Raw genomic sequence first — 13,020 nt, forward strand, 5'->3', positions numbered from 1 at the left:
CAAGTGTGCACCACAACACCTGGATGTTAAGTTTTTCTTTACCTGGAACTTGCTCTGTAAAAGGCTGGCATTAAACTCAGAAATCTGCTTGCTTCTGTCTCCTAGGAATAAAGGTGCTCCACCATGCCTGTACCGAGGCTTTTCATTATAGATCTTAATCAAGTCTAGAATAACCATCACAATCCATCCCTTGTTGACTTGACACATAATCATATCTCCTTGTATCTAAATAAAAATAATAATCAGGTCATAATGATGCTTAACATGGTATAACTTCCCCTCATGCACCTGCAAATACATAAGCTTAGCTTGTTGGAGGTGTCAACACTCCCTCAATTCCACTTAATATCCTTGAACACAGGATTTAGCTTCATTCCACTTCCTGGTGCCCCTTTACTCTTTGAACCATACATTTCACATTTTTCTTTTCGAAGCTCGCTACACTTTACGAAATGCTGTTCTTGAGAGGAAACCAGAGGACAAAGTCTATGCTGGGCTGTTCTGAGACTTCTTTTGCCAATACATTGAGTATAAATCTCTTTTCTTTACCTTAGCTTCATGCAGACTCTTTGGACAAGGGCAAAAAGCAGCAACATTCCTCACTGAAACATCCTGAGAGCAATGTCCAGAATTCAAATCACATTCAGCACCAATGTCTCCCATATTCCTACTGTGATGGCCCATTCAGTCACACTTAAAGCATCCCATGGCTTTCCAAATCTTAAGTCCCCAATTCCACATTCCTCCAAACAAATCATGGTCAGGCCTGTCACAGCAAAACCCCAGTCCCTGGAACCAACTTCTGTCTTAGGGTTTTACTGCTGTGAAGAGATACCATGACCAAGGCAACTCTTATAAAGGCAAACATTTCATTGGGACTGGCTTACAGGTTCAGAGGTTCAGTCCATTATCATCATGGTGGGAACCATCATGCACCATACAGGTAGACTTGTGGATGGAGAAATCAAGAGTTCAACATCCTGATCTTGAAGGCAGCAAGGAGAAGACTGACTGTTCTGTACTGGGCAGAGCTTGAGCACTAGGAGCCCTCAAACCACACCTGTACAGTAGCACACTTCCTCCAACAAGGCCACACCCAACCCAACAAGGCCACACCCACTTCAGCAAGGCCACGCCCACTCCAACAAGGCCACACTTCCTAACAGTGTCACTTCCTATGGGCCAAACATATTTAAACCACCACAGCTTGAGTCAGGGTCTTGCTATGTAGCTCTGTCTGGCCTCAAATTCATAGTGAGCTCTCACATCATACCTGTCTGTCTACCACATGGTAGGATGGCAGGCATAAGCAGCCATGTTGGTTGATGACAGGCATTAGAAACCATGTTGGTTACTTCCCACCTTTTAAGAGAATTATCAATCTCTGTTTGTTCATGGTCAAGATGATTACCAATTTTGAATTCTCCCCTTCATATTTTTTTGAGACATGGCCTTTCTATAAAGCCCTGACTGGCCTGGAACTCACACAGATCTGCCTGCTTCTGCCTCCTGACTGCTGGGATTAACTTGTGCTACCACCCCTGACTTTCTTTTACCAAAAAAACCAAAAACAAACAAAAAAAACCAAAACAAACAAACAAAAAAAAAACACAAAACGTTTTGACAAATGCCTGTTTAAGATGAAGTAAAGCCACTTGGAAACTTAGTGACCAAAAGTAAAGTCAGACTTTATTATGGAAAGTATGTGGCTTTAGAACTCAAAGCTGAGATTGGCTATAGAACTCAAAGCTGAGATTGGCTATATACCCTGTGATAATCTGCCAGGGTGTGTGTGTGTGTGTGTGTGTGTGTGTGTGTGTGTGTGTGTGTGTGTGTGTGTGTGTGTGTGTGTGTGTGTGTATACCACCTGCCTGCAGTACCTGAAGAGGCCAGAAGAGGGAGTCACAACCCATGGAACTGGAGTTACAGATGGTTGTGAGCTGCCATGGGTGCTGGGAACCGAACACAGGCCCTCTGGAGGAGCGGTAAAATAATCTTATTTCTAACCTTCCTGGTTCATCTCCCAGTTTCTGAGAAGCTAGGACTCAAACCCAGGCCTTCATGTCCATGAAGGAAGCACACTACCAACTGAGCCCTGGGAAAAAAAATTTCAAGAAAATTGAAATTTTTTACTTTCAAACGTTTTTATTTTTACTTTCAAACACTTTTATTTTTACTTTCAAACGTTTTTTGTTCATTTATTTTTGTAGGTTTTTTTTTGTTTTTTTTTTTGGTTCTTTTTTTCGGAGCTGGGGACCGAACCCAGGGCCTTGCGCTTCCTAGGTAGCGCTCTACCACTGAGCTAAATCCCCAGCCCCAGTTTTTTTTTTTTTAATGATTTTTTTTTTACTTTTATTTATTTACTCTCCATTAGTTTAAATCTGGGATGGGTACAGCATCACACAGATTCTGTGTCCAATGGCCTTTGCAGGAAGATTGCTTCAGAATTTGGCACGAACCATGCCACTGTTTCCACGAGCCCGAGTTACTTTCCCCCAGATCACTCTGGTTTTGTTTGGTTTGCCTCCAGGAGTCACTGTATTGTTTTTTGCTTTGTCACATAAGCACACTTCTTGCCTAAGTAGAACTCAGTTTCACCTCGGGCATAAACACCTTCAAGTTTAAGAAGAGCCGTGTGCTCTCTTTGGTTCCGGAGGCCTCGCTTGTAGCCAGCAAAAATGGCCATGCACCACAGCCTTCCAGACATACTGTTTTTTTGTGGTTTTTTTTTAGAAGTCCTGTTCCCAGCAGGCCTCCAAAGGCGCCAAGATGGCGGAAAGAGCTTTAACGATGTTTTTTTTTCTTTTTTTTTTTTTCGGAGCTGGGGACTGAACCCAGGGCCTTGCGCTTGCTAGGCAAGCTCTCTACCACTGAGCTAAATCCCCAACCCCTTTTAATGATGTTTTTAAAGACGGGATCTCTCTATGTTCTATGGTGTTGAAGTAAATATTAATAAAATAATCTACCAATCTGTGCAGGTGCCAACACCTGTAGGGCCACATGGCATCTGCGGGGTACTTTTATCTCAAAGAGCAAAGCGTCTCAACCTGATTCGCCATCTCATGCTGCTGCCAGCTACTCACTGAGCACAGCAGCAGCCACCCTCTTGGAACTCTCTGGTTGTAAATTCTGCTCACATTCCCAGCATCTGCCCACTGTGGTTCTAGTCACAACTCCCAGTATCCCCCAGCATCCTGTTAAAATCAAAACTCCAGGGGCTGGAGAGATGGCTCAGCGGTTAAGAGCACCCGACTGCTCTTCCAGAGGTCATGTGTTCAATTCCCAGCAACCACATGGTGGCTCACAACCATCTGTAAAGAGATCCGATGCCCTCTTCTGGTGTGTCTGAAGACAGCTACAGTGTACTTATATATAATAAATAAATAAATCTTTAAAAAAAAAATCAAAACTCCATAAGCTTGTAATTTAGCAATCAGAGTTATATCTTAAACTCTCATTCCACGAAACATCCACACAATAAACTCACCATTGATAATGATATAAACTACAAACTTAGATAAGATAAATTGACCTAGGTTGGGGATTTAGCTCAGTGGTAGAGCGCTTGCCTAGCAAGCGCAAGGCCCTGGGTTCGGTCCCCAGCTCCAAAAAAAAGAACCAAAAAAAAAAAAAAATGCAGAGCAAGTACCTAGATAGTGGAAATTTCAGTTTACATTATTTGCGTGTGTGTATGTGTGTGTGTGTGTGTGTGTGTGTGTTTATGATGGTGGTATTAACAACGCCGAGATATAAAAGAGGATTACAGGGCAAAGAAATTAAATTAACTTCCCCTACACTCAACTTGGGGCTTCCCCTCTCCCTGCCTAAGCATGACGAGAATGCAGGCCGTGACCACACAAAGCATTTTTTATCATACAAGTCCAAGCAGCAGTTTGGTCTGATAGGTGACCACGGTAACAAATGCTATCTGTGAACAGACTTTTCTGCCTGCCCTGACGTGTTTGTTATCGACATGACCCTCTCCGGGCCTAGTTTCTGAGCCCAGCAGTGGGGGAGCAAGACGCTTCATTCCATGTCTCTGCAAAGCAGACCTTGCTTCAGGTCCTTCCTAGCCTTGAAATCCTTTGTCAATCCTTCCCTAGAGCTGTCCTGATCTCTGGGTATTAAACTACTTCACATGGGTAGCCAGACCCAGTCCAGAACTTTTCCCAATTTGTCACAGTAAGAATATTTTCCTTTTATCATAGAAAACCAACAAAACAACAGATATGATGTTGATTTAAATTCAGTTTTAATTGACAAATGTTTTTTAACAATAAATGATTTTACTATAGTCTTTTAACACTGTCCTGTGTAAATGTTGATGGTTTTTTTGTTGCTTTTTAATATTTATTTATGTGTATGAGTACACTGTCGCTGTCTTCAGACACACCAGAAGAGGACATCGGATCTCGTTACAGATGGTTGTGAGTCACCATGTGGTTGCTGGGAATTGAACTCAGAACCTCTGGAAGAGCAGTTAGTGCTCTTACTCGCTGAGTCATCTCACCAGCCCGGATGCTAGAGATATTTTTTTTTCCTTTTTTTTTTTTTTTTTGGAGCTGGGGACTGAACCCAGGGCCTTGCGCTCTACCACTGAGCTAAATCCCCAATCCCTGGAGATATTTTTTTTTTTTTTTGATTCTTTTTTTTTTCGGAGCTGGGGACCGAACCCAGGGCCTTGCACTTCCTAGGCAAGCGCTCTACCACTGAGCTAAATCCCCAACCCCTGGAGATATTTTTTTGAAATGCTCCATATATCTGAAATCCTGCAGTGCTACAATGTGTTTCCCTCACCCCAGGCTAGTCTCAAACTATATGCAGCTGAAGATGACCTTGAACTCCTTAACCACCTGCCTCCACCTCCCCAGGGCTACAACATCTGGAATAGGAGGTGTGCTCAGGCCCATGCTACCCACTGAGCAACATCTCTAGCCCTGAAGTGTGTATACCATGTGTACACATCTAAACAAGCAATTAAACACTGCCCATGTCCAGAGCCACCATGTTCGGGCAAGGCGAGAAGTTTCAGGAACAATTTAAACTGCTTATAAACAGAAGATCACTGGAAGGGGCCCCAGTAAAGGCAGCTTAGAGAAGAGAGCCTTTGTGAGGCTGGACGCCTGGGTAAGGGCTCCCACCCACATATCCTCGGAGCTGTCACCCATAACTGCTCTAATTCTTGTCTCCCTGATATCGAGGTCCTTAAAAGCAGGGATTGTGCTGACTCATTGCAAAACCAGACTCTGGCCTTCAGTAAGAACTTCATAAATAATGGTTGGGTGACTGTTGAATAAATAATGAACTCTCCTCACTACTGATGTTCCAGGAGCAACTGAAGCAGACAAGGGGACTCACGCACTTCATGACACCGACCATGACGCACAGTGCTCGCTGGTTCCTGGGTGAGCACAGGTTCCCTTCACAGCACAGCAGGTGGAAGCCTCATAAGTTTTCAGTCAGTAACTTCCCTATAGTAAGACATATGCACCTATATAATAAATACATATGATTCTGAGCATCATCGATGAATATATATATAGCTACACATTATATATCTATATATATCTGTCTGTCTATGGAGAGAGAGAGAGAGGGATGGGGGGATCAGGCCAGCTTGACCTTGAACTCACAGAGATCTGCCTGCCTCTGCTTCCCAAGTGCTGGGATCAAAGACCTGTGCCACCATCACCTTGCTGACTCTGAACTTTTAAAAATAATGATTATTTTATCTTATGTGTATGGGTGTTTTGCCTGCACTTATGTCTGCATACCACTTGGGAGCCTGGCCATTAATGGAAGAGAGTCACAGATCTGCTGGGTCTGGAGTTACAGACAATTGTGAGCTGCCAAAAAAAAAAAAAAAAAAAAATAACCCAAAAAAACAAAAAACAAAACAAAAAAAAAAAACTATCTATATTTTAAACATTTTCCTTTTCCTTTTTTTTTTATGTGCATTTGTATTCTTCCTGCATGTATATCTATGTGAAAGTGTCACATCTTGGAATTAGAGACAGTTATGGGTTGTCATGGGGTGCTGGGAATCGAACCTGGGTCCTCTGAAAGAACAGGCAGTCCTCTTAAACGTTGAGCCTGTCTCCAGCCGGTCCGTTTACATTTTTATGTATGAGTGTTTTGCTTGGCCAGAGGAGTGGGTCAGACTTCATGGAACTGTTGTTACAGATGGTTGTGAGGCACCACAAGAAAGCTGAGACTGCACCTGGCCGGGCCTAATAGAAAAGCAGTCAGTACTCTTAGCACTTAGCCAATGAGGCATCTCTCAAGGCCCCTGATCCATGACATTAAAAAAAAAAAAGGTTTATTTATGTATTATAACCATATATTTATATATGTATTATGTATGGGTGCTTTGTCTCCATGTACATCTGCACACCAACAGAGGGCATTAGACAGTTGTGAGCTGCCATGAAGGCTCTGGGAATTGAACTCAGAACTTTAGGAAGACTAGGGAGTGTTCTATTTTTATTTAGGATTTTTATTAATTTTTATGATTTATTTATTTTAAATATGTGAGCACACTGTATCTCTCTTCAGACACACCAGAAGGGGACCTGGAATACCATTACAGATGGTTGTGAGCCACCATGTGGTTGCTGGGAATTGAACTCAGGACCTTTGGAAGAGCAGTCCGTGCTCTTTTTTTTCTTTTCTTTTTTTTTTTTTTCTCTTTTTTCGGAACTGGGGACCGAACCCAGGGCCTTGAGCTTGCTAGGCAAGCGCTCTACCACTGAGGTAAATCCCCAACCCCAGCCAGTGCTCTTAACCACTGATCCATCTCCCCAGCCTCGTGACATACTTCTTAAAGAATTGTTTTCATTGAATCCTGTCTCACCAATTGTGTTTCCTCCTCCAATTCCTCAAAGATTCTCCCCACTTCTCTTCCACCAACTTTCCCTTCTTTTTTGTCTCTCTCTTTAAAAAAACAAAAACAAAAACAAATAAAAGACAAAATAAATCAAAACAAGAAATATACCAACAAAGCAAAAACAAAACCTCCAGTAAAAACTCCAAAATGGGGTTGGGTCTGGTAGCACATGCTTTTAATACCCCAGCCCTCAGGAAGCCCAGGCAGAAGCAGAGGCAGGCAGATCTCTGTGAGTTTAAGGCCAGCCAGGTCTACATAGGGAGTTCCAGGACAGCCAGGGCTGTGTAGACAGATCCTGTCTGGAAACAAACAACAAAAACCAAAAATGAGGCTAGAGAGATGGCTCAGCGGTTAAGAGCACTGACCGCTCTTCCAGAGGTCCTGAGTTCAATTCCCAGCAACCACATGGTGGCTCCCAACCATCTGTAATGAGATCTGATGCCCTCTTCTGGTGTGTCTGAAGACAGCGACAGTGTACTCACATCCATAAAATAAAAAATCTTAAAAAACAGAACAAAAACAAAAACAAAATTAGAAATAAAAATAAACAAACAGAAGCGTAACAAGGAAAAAAAATGCCCAAACAAAGCAAAATGAGACAAAAAGTCTACAAAAATACTCGTGGGCTTTTGTGTTGGCCAGCTGCTCCTGGGGCAGGGGCCTGCCCTGAGATGTTTCCATTGAAGAAAACTGATTTTCCTTTGCCAGCAGGTCTCAGTTTCAGATAGTATCTTGTTTAGGGATGTGAGTCCATACCTACTTGTCCCTTTCAGTGTCGTTACCCTATTAGCTTGAACCCGTGCAGGCTCTGTGGACGCTGCTACAGTCTCTGTGAGTTCATACGTACACCAGACTTGTATCTGGAAGGCGCTGTTTCCTGAGACTCATCCATCACCCGGGTGTCTAACAATCATTCCACCTCGTCTGCCACATACATCCCTGAACCTTGCAGGGTACATGGAGGTTTTAACGAAGACATCCCATTGGGACTGAGTGCTCCAAAATCTCCCCCTCCATTCACATTGTCTGGTGGTAAGTCTGTGTTAGACTACCACAAGAAGGCTCTCTGAGGAGGACTGAGTTAGGAACTGATTTATTGGTACAGCATGATGTCATGACGAGTTATTTTGTTGCTATGTTCCTTAGGAGAACAATAGTATAAGGTTTTCCCCTAGGTCTGCAACCGAATCCCAGGTTCTTGGGTCACTTCACAGGTGTGGGTTCCATCTCTGACTGGGCCTCCCATGTCCTTTGTGCCACCACTGTATCAGTGTATCTTGTGGGCTGGTCACTCTTGCAGGTTGCAGGGTTTGTACCTGGGAGATATTGATGAATCTCTTCTCCTTTCGTAGCATGCAGGAGCACCTTCAAGTACCATGTACACTTGGTGATACATGACATCTTCTAAAGATTTATTCATTACTATATATGAGTGCACTGTCGCTGTCTTCAGACACACCAGAAGAGGGCATCCGATCCCATTACAGATGGTTGTGAGCCACCGTGTGGTTGCTGGGAATTGAACTCAGGACCTCTGGAAGAGCAGTCGGTGCTCTTAACCACTGAGCCATCTCTCCAGCCCGATACATGGCATTTCTGATGGCTCCATTCTGACTGCTTATCCAACTCTTAGACATACTTCAAAACATTTGGCAAACTGTATCACTCATAGAAAGATAAACACAAAGAAGAACAGTACTTAAGACAGGGGGAAAAAGTTGCTGTTTGCTGTTTGCTTCTATGTATGTGTGTCTATGTGTATAATGTATGTCATATAGCCCGGGTACCCAAGGAGACCAGAAGGAATCAGACCCCTTCTACCTAGAGTTACAGGTGGATGTGAGCTGTCCAACATGGTGCTGGGAACTGAACTTCAGTCCTTGGAAGAGTAGCAAATATTCTTAACCACCAAGCCAACTCTCCAGCCCCAAGTGATGGCTATATTTTAATAAGAAAGTCGTCTGGCTATAAGAATTAGGTGGAGAGGGGGCTGGGGATTTAGCTCAGTGGTAGAGCGCTTACCTAGGAAGCGCAAAGCCCTGGGTTCGGTCCCCAGCTCAAAAAAAAAAAAAGAATTAGGTGGAGAGGCTGGAGAGATGGCTCAGTGGTGAAGAGCACTGCCTCCTCTTGCAGAGGTCCTGAGTTCAATTCCCAGTACCCACAGGGATCCAATGCCTTCTTCTGGCATGTCGGAAGACAGCTACAGTGTGTGTGTGTGTGTGTGTGTGTGTGTGTGTATGTATATATATATATATATATATTACCTGCTAAGAAAAGAATTAGGTGGAGTGTCTGCTGTGCAATTACTTCATATATCATCAAATAAAAACGATTTATTTGGGGTTGGGGATTTAGCTCAGTGGTAGAGCGCTTGCCCTGGGTTCGGTCCCCAGCTCCGAAAAAAAAAAAAAAAAGATTTATTTGCTCTATGAAATTTTGACCTTTAGTTAACTTTTCTATCTCCGTTTCCCTGACAACCTGATAAGAGTCATATATTTACTATGTTGCTAGGCAACACTATTTATGGTGGAAATTACCTCTAAATGGTAAACTATACCTGGAATGAGAGAACTATATATACCTTAACGGAGCCACAGTGCTGGGATTTCCTGAGTATGGTGACTTTTGGAACAGGCATGTCTTACTGAGACCCTGGAAGCTATGTCTGAGGTCCTATAGCTGACATAAAATCCAAGGCAGAGTCCACGCGTGTGTGATCTGTGTACTGCGCCTGACCTATGCCGAGGAGATAGCGTCAAGGATGTCACAGAGCATGTTAACTGGTTTTGACCTGCTGCCAAGTTACAGGTCCCATTCGCATGTCAAACAGATTTATTTTTTAAAGATGTATTTATTTTATGTATGTGAGTACACTGTAGCTGTCTTCAGACACACCAGAAGAGGGCACCAGATCTGAGTATAGATGGTTGTGAGCCACCATGTAGTTGCTGGGAATTGAACTCAGGACCTCTGGAAGAGCAGTCAGTGCTCTTAACCACTGAGCCATCTCTCCAACCCCCAAACAGATATTTCATACTCATTCCATGTCTTCAAGATGTGTATCTGAAAAGGGTGTCTCCCTGCAAAATCCCCAAGCTTACTACCAAACCCTTCCACAAAAGCACATAACTCACCCTAACACAGGGGTGTCTCTCTCTCTCTCTCTCTCTCTCTCTCTCTCTCTCTCTCTTTTCTCTTTCTCTCCTCTCTCTTCTCTCTCTCTTTTATTCTTTCTATCCATCTTTCCTTCTGGTACTAGGGATTGCACTGGACCACTTTTTTTTTTTATTTGAAGAATAGCATCTTTCTTCCAATGATCAGAAATCATGTTCAGAGTAGTTTCTTCTTTTCCTCTTTCGTTTTGAGTCAGGGTCTTCCTATGTAGCACTGGCTAGCTTAAACTACCTACGTAGGTTTTGCCCTAGGACCATGACCTAATCTCAGGTTCTTGGTCAATTCACAGGTGTGGGTTCCATCTCTTTGAGTGACCCTTAAATCCCATCCGAGTGCTTGGCTACTCCTGTAACCTTTGTGTCCCCACTGTATCAGTGTATCTTGTAGGCTGGTCACTGCTGCAGGTTACAGGGTTTGTACCTGGGAGATATTGATGATGCCCTTCTCCTCTGGTAGCATGTAAGAGGACCATCAAGTGCCATGACAGAGGTCTGCATACCTCTGATGCTGGGATCAAAGGCGGGTACCTTTAAGTGTATCAGGCATTAGAGTCATTTCATAATTACAGATCACAGGTATAATTTACATTCCTTCTCAACCCTTGAAAAGACCGTCCCCACCCCTCACGAGAACTACTTCATAAGTATGCATTTTGTAATTATTTCATGTTTGTATCTTGGACCGATCCATGTACTACATCTACCTATGAGACAAGAGTATCCTTGGGTAAACTTGGACTGAGTGTGCCAGAAAGGTGCCATAATAGGAACTCAAACATTTATGGTCAATGTTGAGCCCAACTGCAAATTTACTTATAAAAATGTCACCACAGACGGCCAGGGCTATATAGAGAAACTCTGTCTTACCAAAAAAAAAAAGTGATCAGGGGCTGCATGGGCTGCAGGTGTGGCCTGCTTGGCATGTGTGGGCCCCTAATTTCAATCCCCAGCACCCACTCCTAACACATTTTAAACTATTTTTTTAATTTTATTTATTCATTTTATATATGACGAGTACATTGTCATTGTCTTCAGACACACCAGAAGAGGGCATCGGATCTCGTTACAGATGGTTGTGAGCCACCATGTGGTTGCTGGGAATTGAACTCATGACCTCTAGAAGAGCAGTCAGTGCTCTTAACCGCTGAGCCATCTCTCTAGCCCACATTTTAAACTATTAAGGCCGTGAGTTAAACCTTGAAGATACTAAGATAATTACGGACCATCAAATGTGGAAACACATTTAAAAGGGGAACAGTTCATGATCTGACAGTATACACCAGAGAAGTAACTCTTTTTAAAAATACAGCAACCCAGTTATTATAGTACGTTGCCAAACTCCAAATGGCCACCTAGGAATGAACAATCTGAGACATCATGGAGTGTTAACACTACGTACTCCAGGCTTCACAGGAAATCTCCTTCCCAAGATTCTGCTTATGTAACAAAAATAGCAGGTCTGGAGGCTTATGTCAGCACCCAGGAGGCAGAGGTAGACAGGTCCTTCTGAGTTTGAGGCTAGCCTGGTTAATACTGAGTCCTGGATGAGGTGAGGCAAACAGCGAGGCCCTGTCTTAACTCAACAAACAAACAAACAAACACCAAAACAAGAAGAAATCAGAGACAGGAATGAATGATCCTGGGCATATAAAGCAGAGTCAAGAGTTGGTTTCCTTCTTTCGGGGTTTGCTTTTAGATTTTCATATACTGGGTGTGAGTGTGTGCACGAGCTGGTGTCCACTAAGGCCAGCTGCATCAGGAGTTCCTAGCGCTGTACTTACAAGCAGCTGAGACTCTGGGACCTGAACTTGGGTCCTCTATAAGAGCAAGAAGAGCTCTTAACCACTAAGCCTTTATGAAGTAGAATTTCTGGTTGTGTCATGTGATGCAGACTCACGTGATGTTTTGTTTGACCCGAGAGAGGACACATAATGTTTGGAGATAGGACTCAATGGAAGTGACAAGGTGCTTGCATAGCTAGCTGTGCAAGACTTCCCGGTCTTGTGTCTTCACTGATCTTCCCTCTGTTAAGAGTAGCATGGCACCCCAGCTGGTTCTGGTTGCTACCAATGACTTGTGTTGATTCAGTGGAGGCCTGGCAGTTTCTGCTGGATCGTGCCACCGCTGACACTTTGGACTGGACTGTTGGTATCCTGACAATGGAAACTGGAATCACCCAAAAGAACTACTTCTAAACAGGCACACACCTCTTGTCCTATTACGTTCTTTTCTCTCCTACCTCTGGCGGGCTAGAAGGGAAGACAAAGCATTTGAGAACCCTTATTAAAGATCAATCAAAACACCATTATTTTTTTATCTAGAATTTCTCAACCTTGGTAGTATTGTTTTTAAATTTATTTATTTGATTTTGGGACAGGGTGTCACTGTGTCTAGGGATAGCTATGTAGACCAGGCTGGCCTTGAACTCAGATGAGAGATCTGCCTGTCTCTGTTTCCTGGGTGCTGGGATTAAAGCATGTGCCACTACACCCAACCTATACTGACAATTTTTTTGAAGATTTATTTATTTATTATATATATACATATACATACATATATACATATATACACATATACATATATGTATATGAGTACACTGTGGCTGTCTTCAGACACACCAGAAGAGGGCATTAGATCCCATTACAGATGGTTGTGAGCCACCATGTGGTTGCTGGGAATTGAACTCAGGTCCTCCGGAAGAGCAGTCAGTGCTCTTAACCGCTGAGCCATCTCTCCAACTTCCCCTACTGACACTTTAAAGTAGATTACTCTTTCTTCTGCGACACTCTCCTAAGGAACTTTGCTCAGTAGCACATCTGGCCTAACCTAAATTGGACACAAGAAGTTCCCTGTGATACTTCTCACAAACAAAGGTGACTCCAGACAATGCCAAATTTTCTGTGTCAGACAACACAATATCTAGCTGAGAAGCACTGTCTACTGGAAAACCTCTAAAGTGAT

General features: G+C 43.2%; 1 pseudogene; it reads right to left on the reverse strand.

Annotated features, from left to right (window-relative positions):
* Window positions 1-2,364: 2,364 nt before the first annotated feature.
* Rpl35a-ps3 (ribosomal protein L35A, pseudogene 3) lies at window positions 2,365-2,783 on the reverse strand (annotated as a pseudogene).
* Window positions 2,784-13,020: the final 10,237 nt, after the last annotated feature.

Source organism: Rattus norvegicus, chromosome 5, assembly GCF_021556685.1.
Source record: "Rattus norvegicus strain SHRSP/BbbUtx chromosome 5, alternate assembly SHRSP_T2T, whole genome shotgun sequence".
Classification (NCBI taxonomy): Eukaryota; Metazoa; Chordata; class Mammalia; order Rodentia; family Muridae; genus Rattus; species Rattus norvegicus.